At 38.5% G+C, this 14,584-nt stretch overlaps 1 protein-coding gene across 3 annotated transcripts in view; it reads right to left on the reverse strand.

Annotated features, from left to right (window-relative positions):
* ENTPD1 (ectonucleoside triphosphate diphosphohydrolase 1) overlaps nucleotides 1-14,584 on the reverse strand; it is a 98,128-nt gene that overhangs the window by 9,352 nt on the left and 74,192 nt on the right. The window lies entirely within an intron of this gene.

Below are 14,584 nucleotides of genomic sequence, written 5' to 3' on the forward strand. Positions count from 1 at the left end.
TGTCTAATGTAGCAAAAATTAATAGGTATGAGCATATTAGTCCTTTTCATAAATTTTTTTTTCTAGCTTGATTATTTTCTCCACTTCTAGTCCCAACAGGAGCCCATGAAAAACTTAATATAAAGCCTTCCATTTTGCCCCCAGGCTCATATAATCATATACAAACATATATGTATAAAGGGTTTGTTTTATAAATGAAATTTTAAGCATATTCTTCATCTTGCTTTTCTTACTCAACAATCTTTTGTAGAAATCCCTCTAAGTCAACAGGTGATACTCTAATGGTTACATAAGAGTATCTATGGTGTGGATGTATTAGCATCTTAATTCATTCAACGATTCCCTACTGGTGGATATTCTCTTGATTTCCAGAATTTTCCCTTATGAGCAATGTTGCTATAAGTACCTCTGCACATTTACCCTCTGAACTTGTGTGCTCATTCCTTTGGGAAGCTGAGCTCCCCAGGAACTCTGAAAGGCAGCCTCTATATTCCCTGAACTCAGGAATTCTAGCACTGTAAACATTGTATGCCAGTTGCAGAAAAAAATCTTGGTATGGTGCTATTTCTATGAGCTTAACCAAAGACATTATCTTTGTGAGGATGGATTTAAAAACATGAAATATAGCCAAAATTTTAAAATTTGAAACATAACCAAAATTTGAAATTTTAGGAAGTTACACTCCAATAAAAGTTGTGTCCTAAAAATTAAAATCATTGTAAGAAGAAACAGAAGGTTTTGTGATATAATGTGCTTCCTGTCATAGATATCCCAACTAGTTGAGAGACCTACTATGTGGAGAAATGGTAGTATAGAAGGTATTTCTGCATGAGATATGAGGTTAGATTGCATATGTACTAAAGATTCTTCCAACACTAAGATTCTATAAGAGTTCAGCTGTGGCCAAGGTCAGATTAATGTAGACTCTGTTAGTATTGATAAAGGTAATAGAATGACTCCTGAATTGCTGAGACTTTATTAGAGCAGCTTACAGAAGTGTGTGAATCAGCCAGGCATGGTAGCTTATGCTTGTAATCCCAGCACTCTGGGAGGATGAGACAGGAGGATCCCTTGAGCCCAGGAGTTAGAGACAAGCCTGAGCAACAGAGCAAGAGCTCGTCTATACAAAAAAAATTGTTAAAAAAAAATATCTGGGCACGGTGGTACACACCTGTTGTCCCAGGTACTTGGGAGGTGGAGGCAGGAGGATCACATGAGCCCAGGAGTTTGAGGTTGCAGTGATCTATGATCATACCACTGCCCTCTAGCCTAGGCAACGGTGCAAGTCCCTGTCCTCCTGCCCCCACAAAAAGTGTGTGAATCGCTTGATAGCTCCCATAGTTAATCTCAAACCTGTGAGTCAACTGGTGGAGAATAAATTTGTGACTTTTTTCAAGATGCTGATACCAAAAGGGAGATCACAGGATGACTTGAAATATCAGAGATGCCTGAAAAATCTAAGCTGAAAATGAAAGAAAGCCAGAAATATCCCATTTCCAGATCATCATATACTTGAAACTGCCAAGATCTTATAAAGAGGTGAAGTGGAGGCTGGAAAGACATTTGCTTTTTAAATAGTAATGAAACAAGATTCAGGAAAGAAGAGAAGAAATATGTCAGAACAGCTGCTGACACTTTAGGCTTACTAATAAACCATATCTTGAGGACATAGAGCCCATGTCAGAAAAGGGTACTATGCTTTATGCAAAATATGCTCTGGGTGATGATGTGAACAAAAAATACATGAGTAAATGTGCTTCTATTAGTAAGTTGTTTGGGGGCTGGGACCCACACTCTTATGCTTTGGTTCCACTTTTGCTTTCTTAGAATACCAGGGGCAAGTCTCCTTCCTGGCCCACTTGGGAACCCATTGAATTACTTGCAGGTCTCTCAATGTATTTGATTCGTTCCCATCTTCAGGTTTCTATGCATGCTGGTCCTTTCCCTAGAATATTCCAAATACTAAATTTCTTTTACTGAGCATGTGTTAATACAATGTTCCAGGCATGCTGACCTAGAAAAGGAAAGATTAAAAAGACAAACCCTGCATTCCAGGCCTCAGGATATTGTGAGGGAAACACACATATGAACGTAGAAAGACAATACTCATTCTTGCCAGCCATACTTCTGCCACTCTTAGCTTTCACAGAAATACAATACACAGCAAGAAGATAGCATCTAGTCACCTATAAAGGAAAACCTATAAGACTAAGTGGACTTCTCAGCAGAAACCTTACATCCCAGAAGAGAATGAGATGCTATTTCAAAGTACTAAAAGAAAAAACCTACCAACCAAGAATTTTATCTCCAACTAGAATAAGCTTCATAAATGTGGAAGAAATAGTCTTTCCCAGACAAGCAAGCCCTGAGGGAATTTTTCACCACTAGACAAGCTTTACAAGAAATGTTGAAAGGAGTCCTAAACATGAAAACAAAAGGTTAATAGTCACTATCATAAAAACACTCTAAAGTATAAAACTCACGGGTCTTATGAAATAATTACACAAAGGGAGAAGAGAAAGGAATGAAATGACAACACAACAGAACTCTGACAAACCACAGAGATAAACAGAGAAAAACAAAATAAGTATAAAACAACTAGATAATAATGAACAATATGACAGGAACAAAACCTCACATATCAATATTAACCTTGAATGTAAATGGATTAAATGCTCCACTTAAAAGATGTACATTGGCAGAATGGATAGAAAAATACGATCTAACTGTGCTGAGTACAGAACTCAATTTACCTATAAAGATACATATAGACTGAAAGCAAAGGGGTAGAAAAAGATATTCCATGCAAACACAAACCAAAAGCAAACAGAAATAGCTACACTTATACAAAACAGACTTTAAATCAAAAACAGTAAAATAATAATAATAATAATAAAGAAAGTAATTACATAATGATAAAGGGATCAATTCAGCAAAAGGGTATAACAATCCTAAATATATACGCACCCAGCACTGAGGCACCCAGATTCATAAAATAAATATTACTAAACCTAAGGAAAGACATAGACAGCAATACAACTATAGTGAGGGGCTTCAACAACCCACTCATAGCATTAGACAAAACATTAAGACAGAAAAAAAAGAAACATTGGACTTAAATTGTACTTTAAACCAAATGGACCTAACAGACATTTATGGAACATTCTATCCATCAACTACAGAATATACATTCTTCTCATTAACACATATTGGCTGGATGCAGTGGCTCATGCCTGTAACTCCAGCACTTTGAGAGGCTAAGGCAGGAGGATTGCTTGAGGCCAGCAGTTCAACTCATTAGCATGTGGAGCATTCTCTAAGACAAACTATAAGTTAGGCCACAAAACAAGTATCCATCAATTTTCAAAAATACAAATTATATCAAGTATCTTGTCAGATCACAGTGGAATAAAACTAGAAATCATTATCAAGACAAATTTCGGAACCATACAAATATATGGTAATTGGGGGGGATGGCAGATTAGTGGTGACCTCCTAGCTCACTGCTCCCAGAGAAGGAGGTGAAGAACTCGGACAGCTACACATGAGTAGACTACTCCCCCCAAGAACAGCGTTGTGAATCTGCAAAGAAACAGCGTGGGACATGCAGCGCAGGGGGAAAAAAGGTGAAAGAGAGATATGAGTGTAAATACTGGACAGTGCAAGATACACAATAGGGAATAGAGGGCGGGAGGGCTGCACCCACCCAGCCAGCCAGTGCAGTGTGATCTGACCCACAGCAGAACACCTGGCTCCACCACAGACCTCTACACCCATTCAGACAGGGATATGCCTGAAGTTGGGGTAGTTGTGGCACAAGACGACAAGCTCTGTGAAGAGAAGACAGTAGCATGAAACATTTTGAAATCTTCATTGTTCTTTGCTGGGTCCACACTGGGTGAGGGAGAGACTGGTCTGAGTGGTTATGTCCCACAACCATTACTGGCACAAGGGAGTTTAGAGACAGGTACCTGACCTCTGGTGGTCAGTGGGATCAGAGAACAGGAGGTGAACACTGAAAAGGGGGCTGTGCCCCTGGAAACAGATGATTTGACTGGCTCTGGGTGGGACAGAAAGAGCAGGACACTCTGCTAGGCAGACATGAGACTGTGAGACTGTGATGCAGACGGGACAAATGGTGGTGTTGATTCAGTCTGCTGGACCAGCAGTTCCTGAGTGGTTGCCACTTTAGGGGGTCCACAGCCCAGAGACTCTGCAGCATGCAGCGGTTTCGGGAAACACCCCTCCCCTAGCCCAGGGACTTTCTCTTTGGGTGGCAGGCTCAGCCCTTGGAGGTGGAGAGAAGTGAGAAAAGCCATGTTCTCTGTGTGGCTGGCATGAATCTACGTGACTTTGGTGCAGAAAAATAGTTGGCAACATGTTAATTCAGCTCACCAGGCCAGTATCAGCAGACAAATCTTGAGTGCTCCCCATAAACGCTAGTTCTCCAGGGGCAGGCAGCCACCATCTGTGGGGTCCCCAGCTCAGAAATGCTGCAGCATGCAGCAGTTTCAGGCAACACCCCTCTGCCAGCCTGGGGACTTTTGTGCTGGGCTCCCTGGGCTCCACATCTGGAGGTGGGGAGAAGTGAGAAAAGCCACTTTCTATGTATGACTGGTGTGAATCTGCATGGCTCTGGGACTGAAACATTGTCAGTGGCCTGCTGATTTGGCCCACCAGACCAGCTTAAGTAATCTAATAAGATCTTAACTCCAGGGCTTGCTCTTTGCTTCTGGACAGCCACGAGCATTGAGGATTGTGAACAGGAAAGGAAAAACCTGGCCAAAAACTTCAGTAAGTGCGCCAATTGACCCATCCCATCAGAAGCAGCCTTACCAGAAAGAGCCCTGAATAACATATTAGCAGCTCCCCCTAGCGGCAGATCAAGCAACCATAGTAGCACACACACCCAGGCCTGCAGGCATGAGCTGCAATCTATCTTGCCCTTAACTTCACCTTAAGGGGGAACAGAGTCCAAGTAATTCTCAGGAATGGCAAGGTCCCTCCCAAAGATTGGGGCATTCGTATACCCCATCCGGGGAACAACAGCCTAACACAGAGACATCAGATTACCTCAATAATCTGGTCCCGCCATGCAAACTAAAATCAATGACAGAGAGGGTAACCCCATGGCTTAACATAGTGCCTTCCATCTTATGCTATTAGAGGGCAGTGGAGTCATACAAGTATGATCCACCATCTGGGAGCTTAAGCTGGGGGGCCAAACTCACTAGCCTCCATAGGCAAGAGGTGAAAACAAAAGGTCAGAAGTAACCCAACTTGCTAAAATACCTCTAAGGCAATACAGGACCAGTGCATCTCTCCCCAGCACTGTCAAGGAATGACTCTTGGGGAAATGGAGATAAGACCATACACCAGTCCCAGTTCTCAACCAAATAGCCTGATGAGAAAGAATCAGGAAAGAACACAGGAAACATGAAAGATCAGAGAGAAAAGTCACCCCAAAAGAAATCATTAGATCCTCAACAACAGATACCAACTTAAATGACATGACTATAATGTCAGAGGAAGAATTCCAAATATGGATTGTAAGAAAACTCAGTTGAATTGAAGAGAAAATAGAAAGCCAACACAAAGAAGCCACAAGAACAATAATAAGAAATGAATGAAAAATTCTCTAAAGAAATTGAAATACAATTAAAGAAGCAAACAGAAATACTGGAAATGAAAGATGCATTCAAGGAACCACAAAACACAGTGGAAAGCCTTATGAATAGGATGGATCATGCAGAGGAAAGAATCTCAGAGCTTAAAAATAATGCCTATGTGCTAAACAAATCAGATGAAGAAAAAGAACACAGAAGCAAGAGATATGAACAAAACATATAAGAAATGTGGAATTATGCAAAGAAACCAAACATAAGAATTATATGCATCCCGGAGAGAAGAAGAAAATACACAGGGGCTGGAAAATCAATATCTTAGAATAATGGAGGAAAACCTGCCTGGCCAGAAATCTAGATATCCAGGTACAAGAAGCACACAGAACTTCTTGGAGACTCAATGTGAAAAGGCAATCACCATATCAAATAGTTATTAGGCTGGCCAAAGTAAATATGAAAGAGGCAATCCCTTGAGCAGTAAGATGAAAACAACAGATAACCTACAAAGAAAAACCTTTCAGACTAACTGCCAATTCTCAACTGAAACCTTACAAGCTAGAAGGAAATGGACACCCATCCTCAATCTTCTAAAACAGAATAATGGCCAACCTAGAATTCCTGGAATTGATTAATGAATTCAGTAGTCTCAGGATACAAAATCAATGCTCACAAATCAGTGGCATTCATATACACCGATAACAGTCAAGCCAAAAATCAAATCAAAGATGCAAAAACTTTCACAATAGCATCAAAGAAAGTTAAATATTTAGGAATATATTTAATGAAGGAGGTGAGAGACCTACATAGGGAGAACTATGAAACACTGAGAAAAGAAATCATAGAAGATATAAATAGATGAAAACCCCTACCATGTTTGGATTGGCAGAATCAATATTGTTAAAATGTCCATGCTACCTAAAGTGATCTAAAGAATTAATGCAATCCCTATCAAAATACCATTATCATTCTTTACAGATCTAGAAAAAAATAATTCTACCCTTCATATGGAACCAGAGAAGACCTCGTATAGCCAAGCAATCTTAAGCAAAGAGAACAAATTGGGAGGCATCAGTCTACCAGACTTTAAGCTTTACTACAAAGCTATAGTAACTAAAAGACCATGGTATTAGCACGAGAACAGAGATATAGACCTTTGGAACAGGACTTAGAACCTAGATATAAAACATCTTCATATTTTCATCTAATCGTTGACAAAGCAGACAAAAATATACATTGGGGAAAAGAATTTCTATTCAATAAATAGTGCTGGGAAACTGGATAACCATATGCAGAAGACTGAAACTGAATCCCCACCTCTCACCTATCACAAAAATCAACTCACAATGGATAACAGACTTAAACCTAAGGCATGAAACCTTAAGAATTCTAGAAGAATTGTGGTATATATATACCACAGAGTTCTACTGAACCACAAAAACCTGTTAATATAGTACCTCTTGTATTATCTTAGATAGAGCTGGAACCCATTCTACTAAGTGAAGTATCACAATAATGGAAAAACAAGCACCACATGTAACCACCATCAAATTGGTATTAACTGATCAACACTTAAGTGCACATATAGTAATAACATTCATTGGGTGTTGGGCAGGTGGGAGGGGAGAGGAGAGGATGGATATATACACACCCAATGGGTGCGGTATGCGCCATGTACAGGATGGACATGCTTAAAACCCTGACTCAGATGGAGCAAAGGCAATATATAAGCAATATGTGTAACCTAAACATTTGTAGCCCCATAATATGCTGAAATTAAAAACAAAAAGCTAAAAAAAAACGAATTCTAGAAGAAAATATTGGGAAAACTCTTATAGACATCAGCCTAGGCAAAGAATTTATGAAGAAGACTCCCAAAGCAATCACAGCAACAACAAAAATAAATAAATGGGACCTGATCAAATTAAAAAGCTTGTACATGGCCAAGGACACTATCATTAGAGTGAATAAACAATATAATGGGAAAAAATGTTTGCATTCTACACATCCAGTAAAGAATTGATAACAAGAATCTATATAGAAATTAAGAAAATTAACAAGAAAAAAATCAAACAACCATATCAAAAAATGGACAAAGCACATGAACCAAAACTTTTCAAAAGAAGACAGAATAATGGCCAGGAAACATATTTAAAAAGTGCTCAACATACATCTCCAATCATCAGGGAAATGCAAATCAAAACCACAATGCGATATCACCTAACTCCAGTGAGAACAGCCTTTATCAAAAAGTCCCCAAACAACAAATGCTGGTGGGGATGTGGAGAGATTGTAACACTCTTACACTACTAATGGGACTGCAAATTAGTACAACCCCTGGGGAAAATAATTTGGAGATATCTCAAAGAGCTAAAAATAGAAATGCCATTTGATCCAGCAATCCCACTACTAGGCATCTACCCAAAGGAAAAAAAAGACATTCTGTAATAAAGACTTCTGCACTAAAATGTTTATGACAGCACAATTTACAATTGCAAAGATGTGGAAACAACCCAAATGCCCATCAATCCATGAGTGGATTAATAAAATGTAGTATATGTATACCATGCAATACTTCTCAACTACAAAAGACAATGGTGAACTAGCACCTCTTATATTATCCTGGGTAGAACTTGATCCCATCCTTTGAAGGAAGTTATTATAAGAATGGAAAAATAAGTACTACATGTACTCACCATCAAACTGGTACTAACTCATCAACACTAAGGTACTCACATGGTAGTAACATTCATTGGGTGCCAGACAGGTGGGAGGGAGTGATGGGATGAGTAAACTCACTGTTAATGGAGGTGGAGTGCACTGTGTAGGGGAAGGGCATGCTTGTAGCCCTGGGTTGGGCAAGGCATTATATGTAACCAAAATGTTTGTACTCCCATAATATTATGAAGTAAAAAAAAAAAAGAAACAAATACATACTAATTAAACAACATGCTCCTGAATGATCTTTGGGTCAACAATGAAATTAAGATGGAAATTAAAAATTTTTTTGAAATGAATGAAAGTGGAAACACAACAAAACCTATGGGATATAGAAAAAGAAGTGCTAAGAGGGAATTTATAGCATTAAATGTCTACATCAAAAAAATATAGAAACATCGCAAATAAATAGCCCAACATTGCACATCAAGGGACTAGATAAACAAGGACAACCAAATCCAAAGATAGCAGTAGACAAGAACTAATAAAGATCAGAGCAGAACTAAATGAAATCAAGACCAAAAAATACCCTAATACAAAGGATCAACAATACAAAAAGTTGGTTATTTGAAAAAACAAAATTAATAAACTACTAACTAGACTAACCAAGAAAAGAAGAAGATTCAAATAAACAAAATCAGAATTGGAAATTGAGACATTACAATTGATAATACAGAAATACAAAAGATCATCAGACACTATATGAACAATTATATGCTCACAAGCTAGAAAACCCAGAGGAAATGGATAAATTGCTAGAAACAATACAACCTCCCAAGATTGAACTAGGAAGAAACAGAAATCCTAAACAGACATATCAATAATGAGTAGTGAAATTGAATCAGTAATAAAAAATCTCCCATAAACAACAACAACAACAAAAGCCCAGGACCATATGGATTCACAGCCAAATTCTACTAAACGTACAAAGAACTGGTACTAGTCCTCCTGAAACTGTTCCAAAAAATCAAAGTGGAGGAAAATCTCCCTAATTCATTCTGTGAGGCCAATATCACCTTGATACCAAAACCAGTCAAGGATATAATAAAAAAGGGAAACTACAGACCAATATCCCTGATAAATACACACACAAAAATCCTCACTCAAATACTAGCAAACAAAATTCAACAGTACACCAAAAAGATAATACATTATGATCAAGTGGGTTTTATTCCAGACATGCAAGGATGGTTCAACATACCAAATCAATAAATGTGATTCATCACATAAACAAAATTAAGGAAAAAAACAATAAGATCATCTCAATATATGCAGAAAAGACATTTGATAAAATTAAGTATCGCTTCATGATAAAACCCCTCAACAAACTAGGCATAGAAGGAACATACTGTGTTTCCCCAAAAATAAGACAGGGTCTTATATTTATTTTTCCTCAAGAAGACACACTAGGGCTTATTTTCAGAAGATGGGTTATTTTCCTCTCAAAGCCTCAGCTTGCAGCATGCACAGGATGGCCAGGACTTGACAGGGGGAGCCGACCTTGTCGGTGGGGCTCCGGCACCTTTCCAGTCACCTCTGGGATAGTAGCTGTCATGATGGGGTAGATGAGAAGGGGTGCTCATCTTCTAAATGCATGGATTGTGCAGATACGCTGCATAGCCATGCCCATCACTAGGTCTTATTTTCAGGGTAGGGTTTATATTGCGCAAATGCTTAGAACTCCTGCTAGGGCTTATTTTATGAGTAGGTCTTATTTTTGGGGAAACACAGTACTTCAAAATAATAAAGGTCATATACAACAAACCCACAGTTATCATCATACTGAATGGGGAAAAGTTCAAAGCATTCCCTCTACAAACTGGAACAAGACAAAGAGGCTCATTTTCATCACCCCTATTCAACATGGTGCTGAAAATCCTAGTAAGAAATAAAAGGAATCCAAACTGGAACAGAGGAAGTCAAATTATCTCTGATTGCAGATGATATGATCTTATATCTAGAAATCTCTACAGACTCTGCCAAAAAACTCTTAGATTTGATAAATGAATTCAGTAAAGTTTCAGGATAACAAAATCAATCAATGTACAAAAATCAGTGGGAATTCTGTATACCTATAATGATTAAGCTGAGAACCAAATCAGTTATTTACAATATCTAGGAATATATTTTAGGAATATTTTTATTTATATATTAATTTATTAATATATTTATTCCATTATATTATGGAATAATGCCATTATACAGGAATAGAAAATATATTAAGTATGGTCATGATCTGCTACAAATACCTGAATCAAATTTAAAGCAATGTTTTAAATCTGTTTTCCTTTATATGTTTTTAACATTTCCTACAATAGTCATGTTATTTTTATATTCCCTCCCTACCCCCCGAAAAGGGCATGGAAATAGATCATCTCTCTGTAGTCACAGTAGAGAACAAGTCTTAGAATTAGAGGCAAATCCTGCTTGCTGAGCCGGGAATATATGTATTCATATTTCTTTCTTAGACAGTTGTACTCCAGAATAAAGTCACCAATACTCTCCCCTATGCTTCAGAGACCAGTTCATTCATATACACATGCATTTATTTTTTCATTCCATCTATCTGCAGCCTTCATTTAAAGCCTTCCATGTGTGGAGGCACAAGTGGTAGTTTTCCTTTCTGTATATGTTCTTCAGAAACCCACTAGATATTGAGTTAATATCTAAGCTGACCTCTTAAGTCCCTTGGAAAAGTCTTTTCCATAGTGGAATATTATTTGTACCAACATGGACTAGAATTGAAACCAGAAAAATAGTGTTGATGGTATGGTATGGCAAGGTTTAGGGTATTTTTTCCCTTGATTTACATGTATCATATAATGAAAAGGAAACCTTATTCATATTGCTTCCCTTGTTTTTAAATTTCAGAATATTGCAGGGGTACAAACTGGTTACAGATATTACCTTTGTACTGCCCAAGTCAGAGCCACAAGCATGCCCATCCCCCAGATAGTACACATCCATTAGGTGTGAATACACCGATCCCTTCTTCCCCCACCACACCTGCCCAACACCTGATGAAGGTTATTTCTGCTTCCATTTTTAATCTCAAGAATTATACTGAATGACAAAAACCACTTTCTTTGTCAAATACCCCAAGAAGATACATTGTTCAAAATCACATGGTTCAAGGTCACATCACCAAGTTTCTTCCTGTGGCTGTGGTAGGTGCCTCTTTAGAAGTCTTTAGGAAAAAAATCATCCTGATACTACTCTTAGGGTAGGACTTCAGGGACTCAATCCAGTAGGTGTTCTTTTGCCAGAATGAACCCAAAGCCAATTCTTGAGGGAAATGCTGACTCTGCTCTAGGAATTCCTGAGTTTACCTTTAGGTACAGATGGTATGCTCTCTCTACCACTGAGGTCAAAATCTATAATAAGCTCCTTAATTTCCATACTAGGACTCAACCTTACTTGATAACCTTTACTTGATTAGTACCTGTAACCCGTGAGTCCATTTTTAAGCAACAACTCAGAATAGGAACACTCTAGGCCATCTGCAGAGAACACAGCCTCAAAAAGTCAGTTTCTCAACTTCTTTCAATTGCCAGCTTAGAGAATTAAGATTCATGTGAAGTGATTTGAAGAATGTATGTCTCTCTCCACACTTCAAGCTACTCTGAATTCTTTCCTTCCATCAATTTGGGTATCAAAAACTTATATTGCTTCAGTCCATTACAGAATTACCATCACTGAGTTGGCTTGTAGTATTATGCTTTAGGGTTAAAACTGCTATAAGAAATCACAAGATTAAAATATGTGCTCAAAAATATTGTCTAAGAAAATCTCCTTTGTGAAATATTTGAGATTCAATTCTAGGAATAACTTGGCTCTTTCCTAGGACCTGGTATGCTGGATAAAATTAAAATAATAGATCTGATTATTGCTACTGACAAACTCAGAGCTAAATACAAACACACACACACACATGTTTATGTATATAAACAAATATATTTTTAATGTTCTTTAATTCCAACTCCCTATTGACTTTGTTGCTACTCTTCCTTGTTTATATAAACAGCAAACTGTGTTCTTAAAAAATAATTCCTAAATTACCTCATAAGTAATTCCCTACAGATGTTCCCTCTTTTCTTACTGGTGTTTCTAATTTGCCCACAACATTGGATTCTGTCTAGCAACCAAGGCCACAGTATAGCTAGATTATGAGGGCTTTTAACACTATACTCATAGACTAAGAATTATATCATCAGTCCTGAATGCAATTATGGCAAAAAAAATCCCTCTCCACAAATTCTCTGTGCTCTGAGAACACCCAGGCTAACTGGTTCTACTATAACTAATGGGAATGCAACTGGATTTTTGTGTTGTAAATAGTTATGCTTCAAGAGGCAGGACTCAGAAATGGGAACTTCCTGCATGAAGGACCACACAGAATAAAGACCACTAGGAGAAAGAACCTTCTTAAAGGCCCACCTGGTGCCAGAATATGTTAGATTTTTGCTATTTGCAGTAGTGTGTTAGAGCTGACTCTTACACATTCACAAGAACTGACTGGTAAAATTTCAGGATTTTTGTGAGTCAGTTGATACCATGTTGATAGCTTGAAATAGGCTGTGTTGGGGATATTTATACCATGGAAATTGGCAAATGCTACAAATCAGCTTTCCATTCCCAGATAGCTTGTTGTTAGACATTTACCAGCCCATCACTGCTTGTCTGGCTCACAACTAACTACCAATGAGATAGGTATTACTGTCCCCATTTTATAGATGAGAAAACAGACAGAAAAAAATCTTTAGGCTTTAAAGAAACATTACAGAGGGAATCAACAAAAAATCTAAAGCAGAAAGAAACTTCCAAAGCAGCAATAGGTACAGGGCAATGCTAACTCTGAGGGCTGTATCCAGAGGAGAAAGATCCTATTCAGAGGAAGGAAATGAGCTAATTTAGGGAACTGCCAAATTGAGGTTCAGAAGGCTGTGAGAACAATTTCAATGAGGGACTAAGGAACCAAACAGAAATACCTCCAGAGGGAGCATGAGGCCCCTCCCCCCCTTTTCCAACTCCTATCTCTCCCTACCTTGGTTGAATGAGTCACATTCAAAGGCAAAATCATTCCATTCTCCCAAGGAGGAAGGGATTAGTCAAGTGTGAGGGCAGGAATTGGATCATGTTTCCCAGTAGACAAAGCTTTCAGAGAAGTTACAAAGACAACACACAAGGGCATGTTCATTTTCCTTCATATTTTACTTCCTAGCAGTGACTGGAATGGAAAAGGTCCTTGGTAGATGGCCTCCCTATTGTAGCACCCTCCTTCCTCTTCAAGAAGTTTGACTGAAAGCAAGGGCCCTAGCCCAGAAAAGCCCAAGGTGAGCAGCCAGTGCCAACTTAGCTACAGGGCACCCAAGTGAAGTTCTAGTTTGTTCTGAATTTGGGCTTGCAGTCCACTAATAACCACATATTACTCTGCCAGTCATAGTCCTGCTGTATTAATATTTCCCTCAAGAGCCTAGAGGGGAGGGGATGGTGTGGCTTGGGCCATGTTTAAAGCAAGTCTGGATCCACAACACTATATTATTGTTTTCTCAGAGACCAAGATAAGGAAGAGCTCATACAGTTTACAGTAATCCAGAAGTTAAATCAGGTCTGAGTATGGGGCCTGTACTCCCTCCACAGAGTTCTTTCTGTGACATTGGACTAGGCTAGGAGACCTTGCAAGAAATTCCCGAGCTGGAGTCCTAGAAGGGAGTTGAACTTCCCTCCTCACATGCTGATCTGTTTTTTGAAAAGGGAGAAAGAATGTGAAAAGCCCTTGTTTCTTTGAATGTTATCTTGAAAGAATAAATGAGATAATGTACATATGGTGCTTAGTCAGTAATTGACACTTGATAGATGGTAGCTAATTTGGCAATATACTACTAAACTATGATTATAATAGTGCTTGGTCTCCAGGACCAAAATACGGAATTTGAATAAGATCAAGGAGTATCTCATCTGCCTCTGCTCAAATATTTTAGCTTTTTCTGGCATAATTAAGAAAAGAAGAAATTTGGAGCTGGGATTCAAATAATTCTGCAACTCTTTAAAATGTAATGACAATGATGATATCTTTTATGTTTCCTTGGGATTTCCTCAGTTTCTACCTCCTAAATGTCTTCATAGAGGAAAACTCTCAGCCCAGTCATCTAATTGCTATTTCCCCTCCTCTGACATTTGAGAAGCCACCTGTGGCAGACTCAGATGTGTGAATACCCCATAGCCAGCCCCCTCCTTCCTTGCCT

The sequence above is a fragment of the Microcebus murinus genome, chromosome 14 (genome assembly GCF_040939455.1).
Source record: "Microcebus murinus isolate Inina chromosome 14, M.murinus_Inina_mat1.0, whole genome shotgun sequence".
In the NCBI taxonomy this organism is placed as follows: domain Eukaryota; kingdom Metazoa; phylum Chordata; class Mammalia; order Primates; family Cheirogaleidae; genus Microcebus; species Microcebus murinus.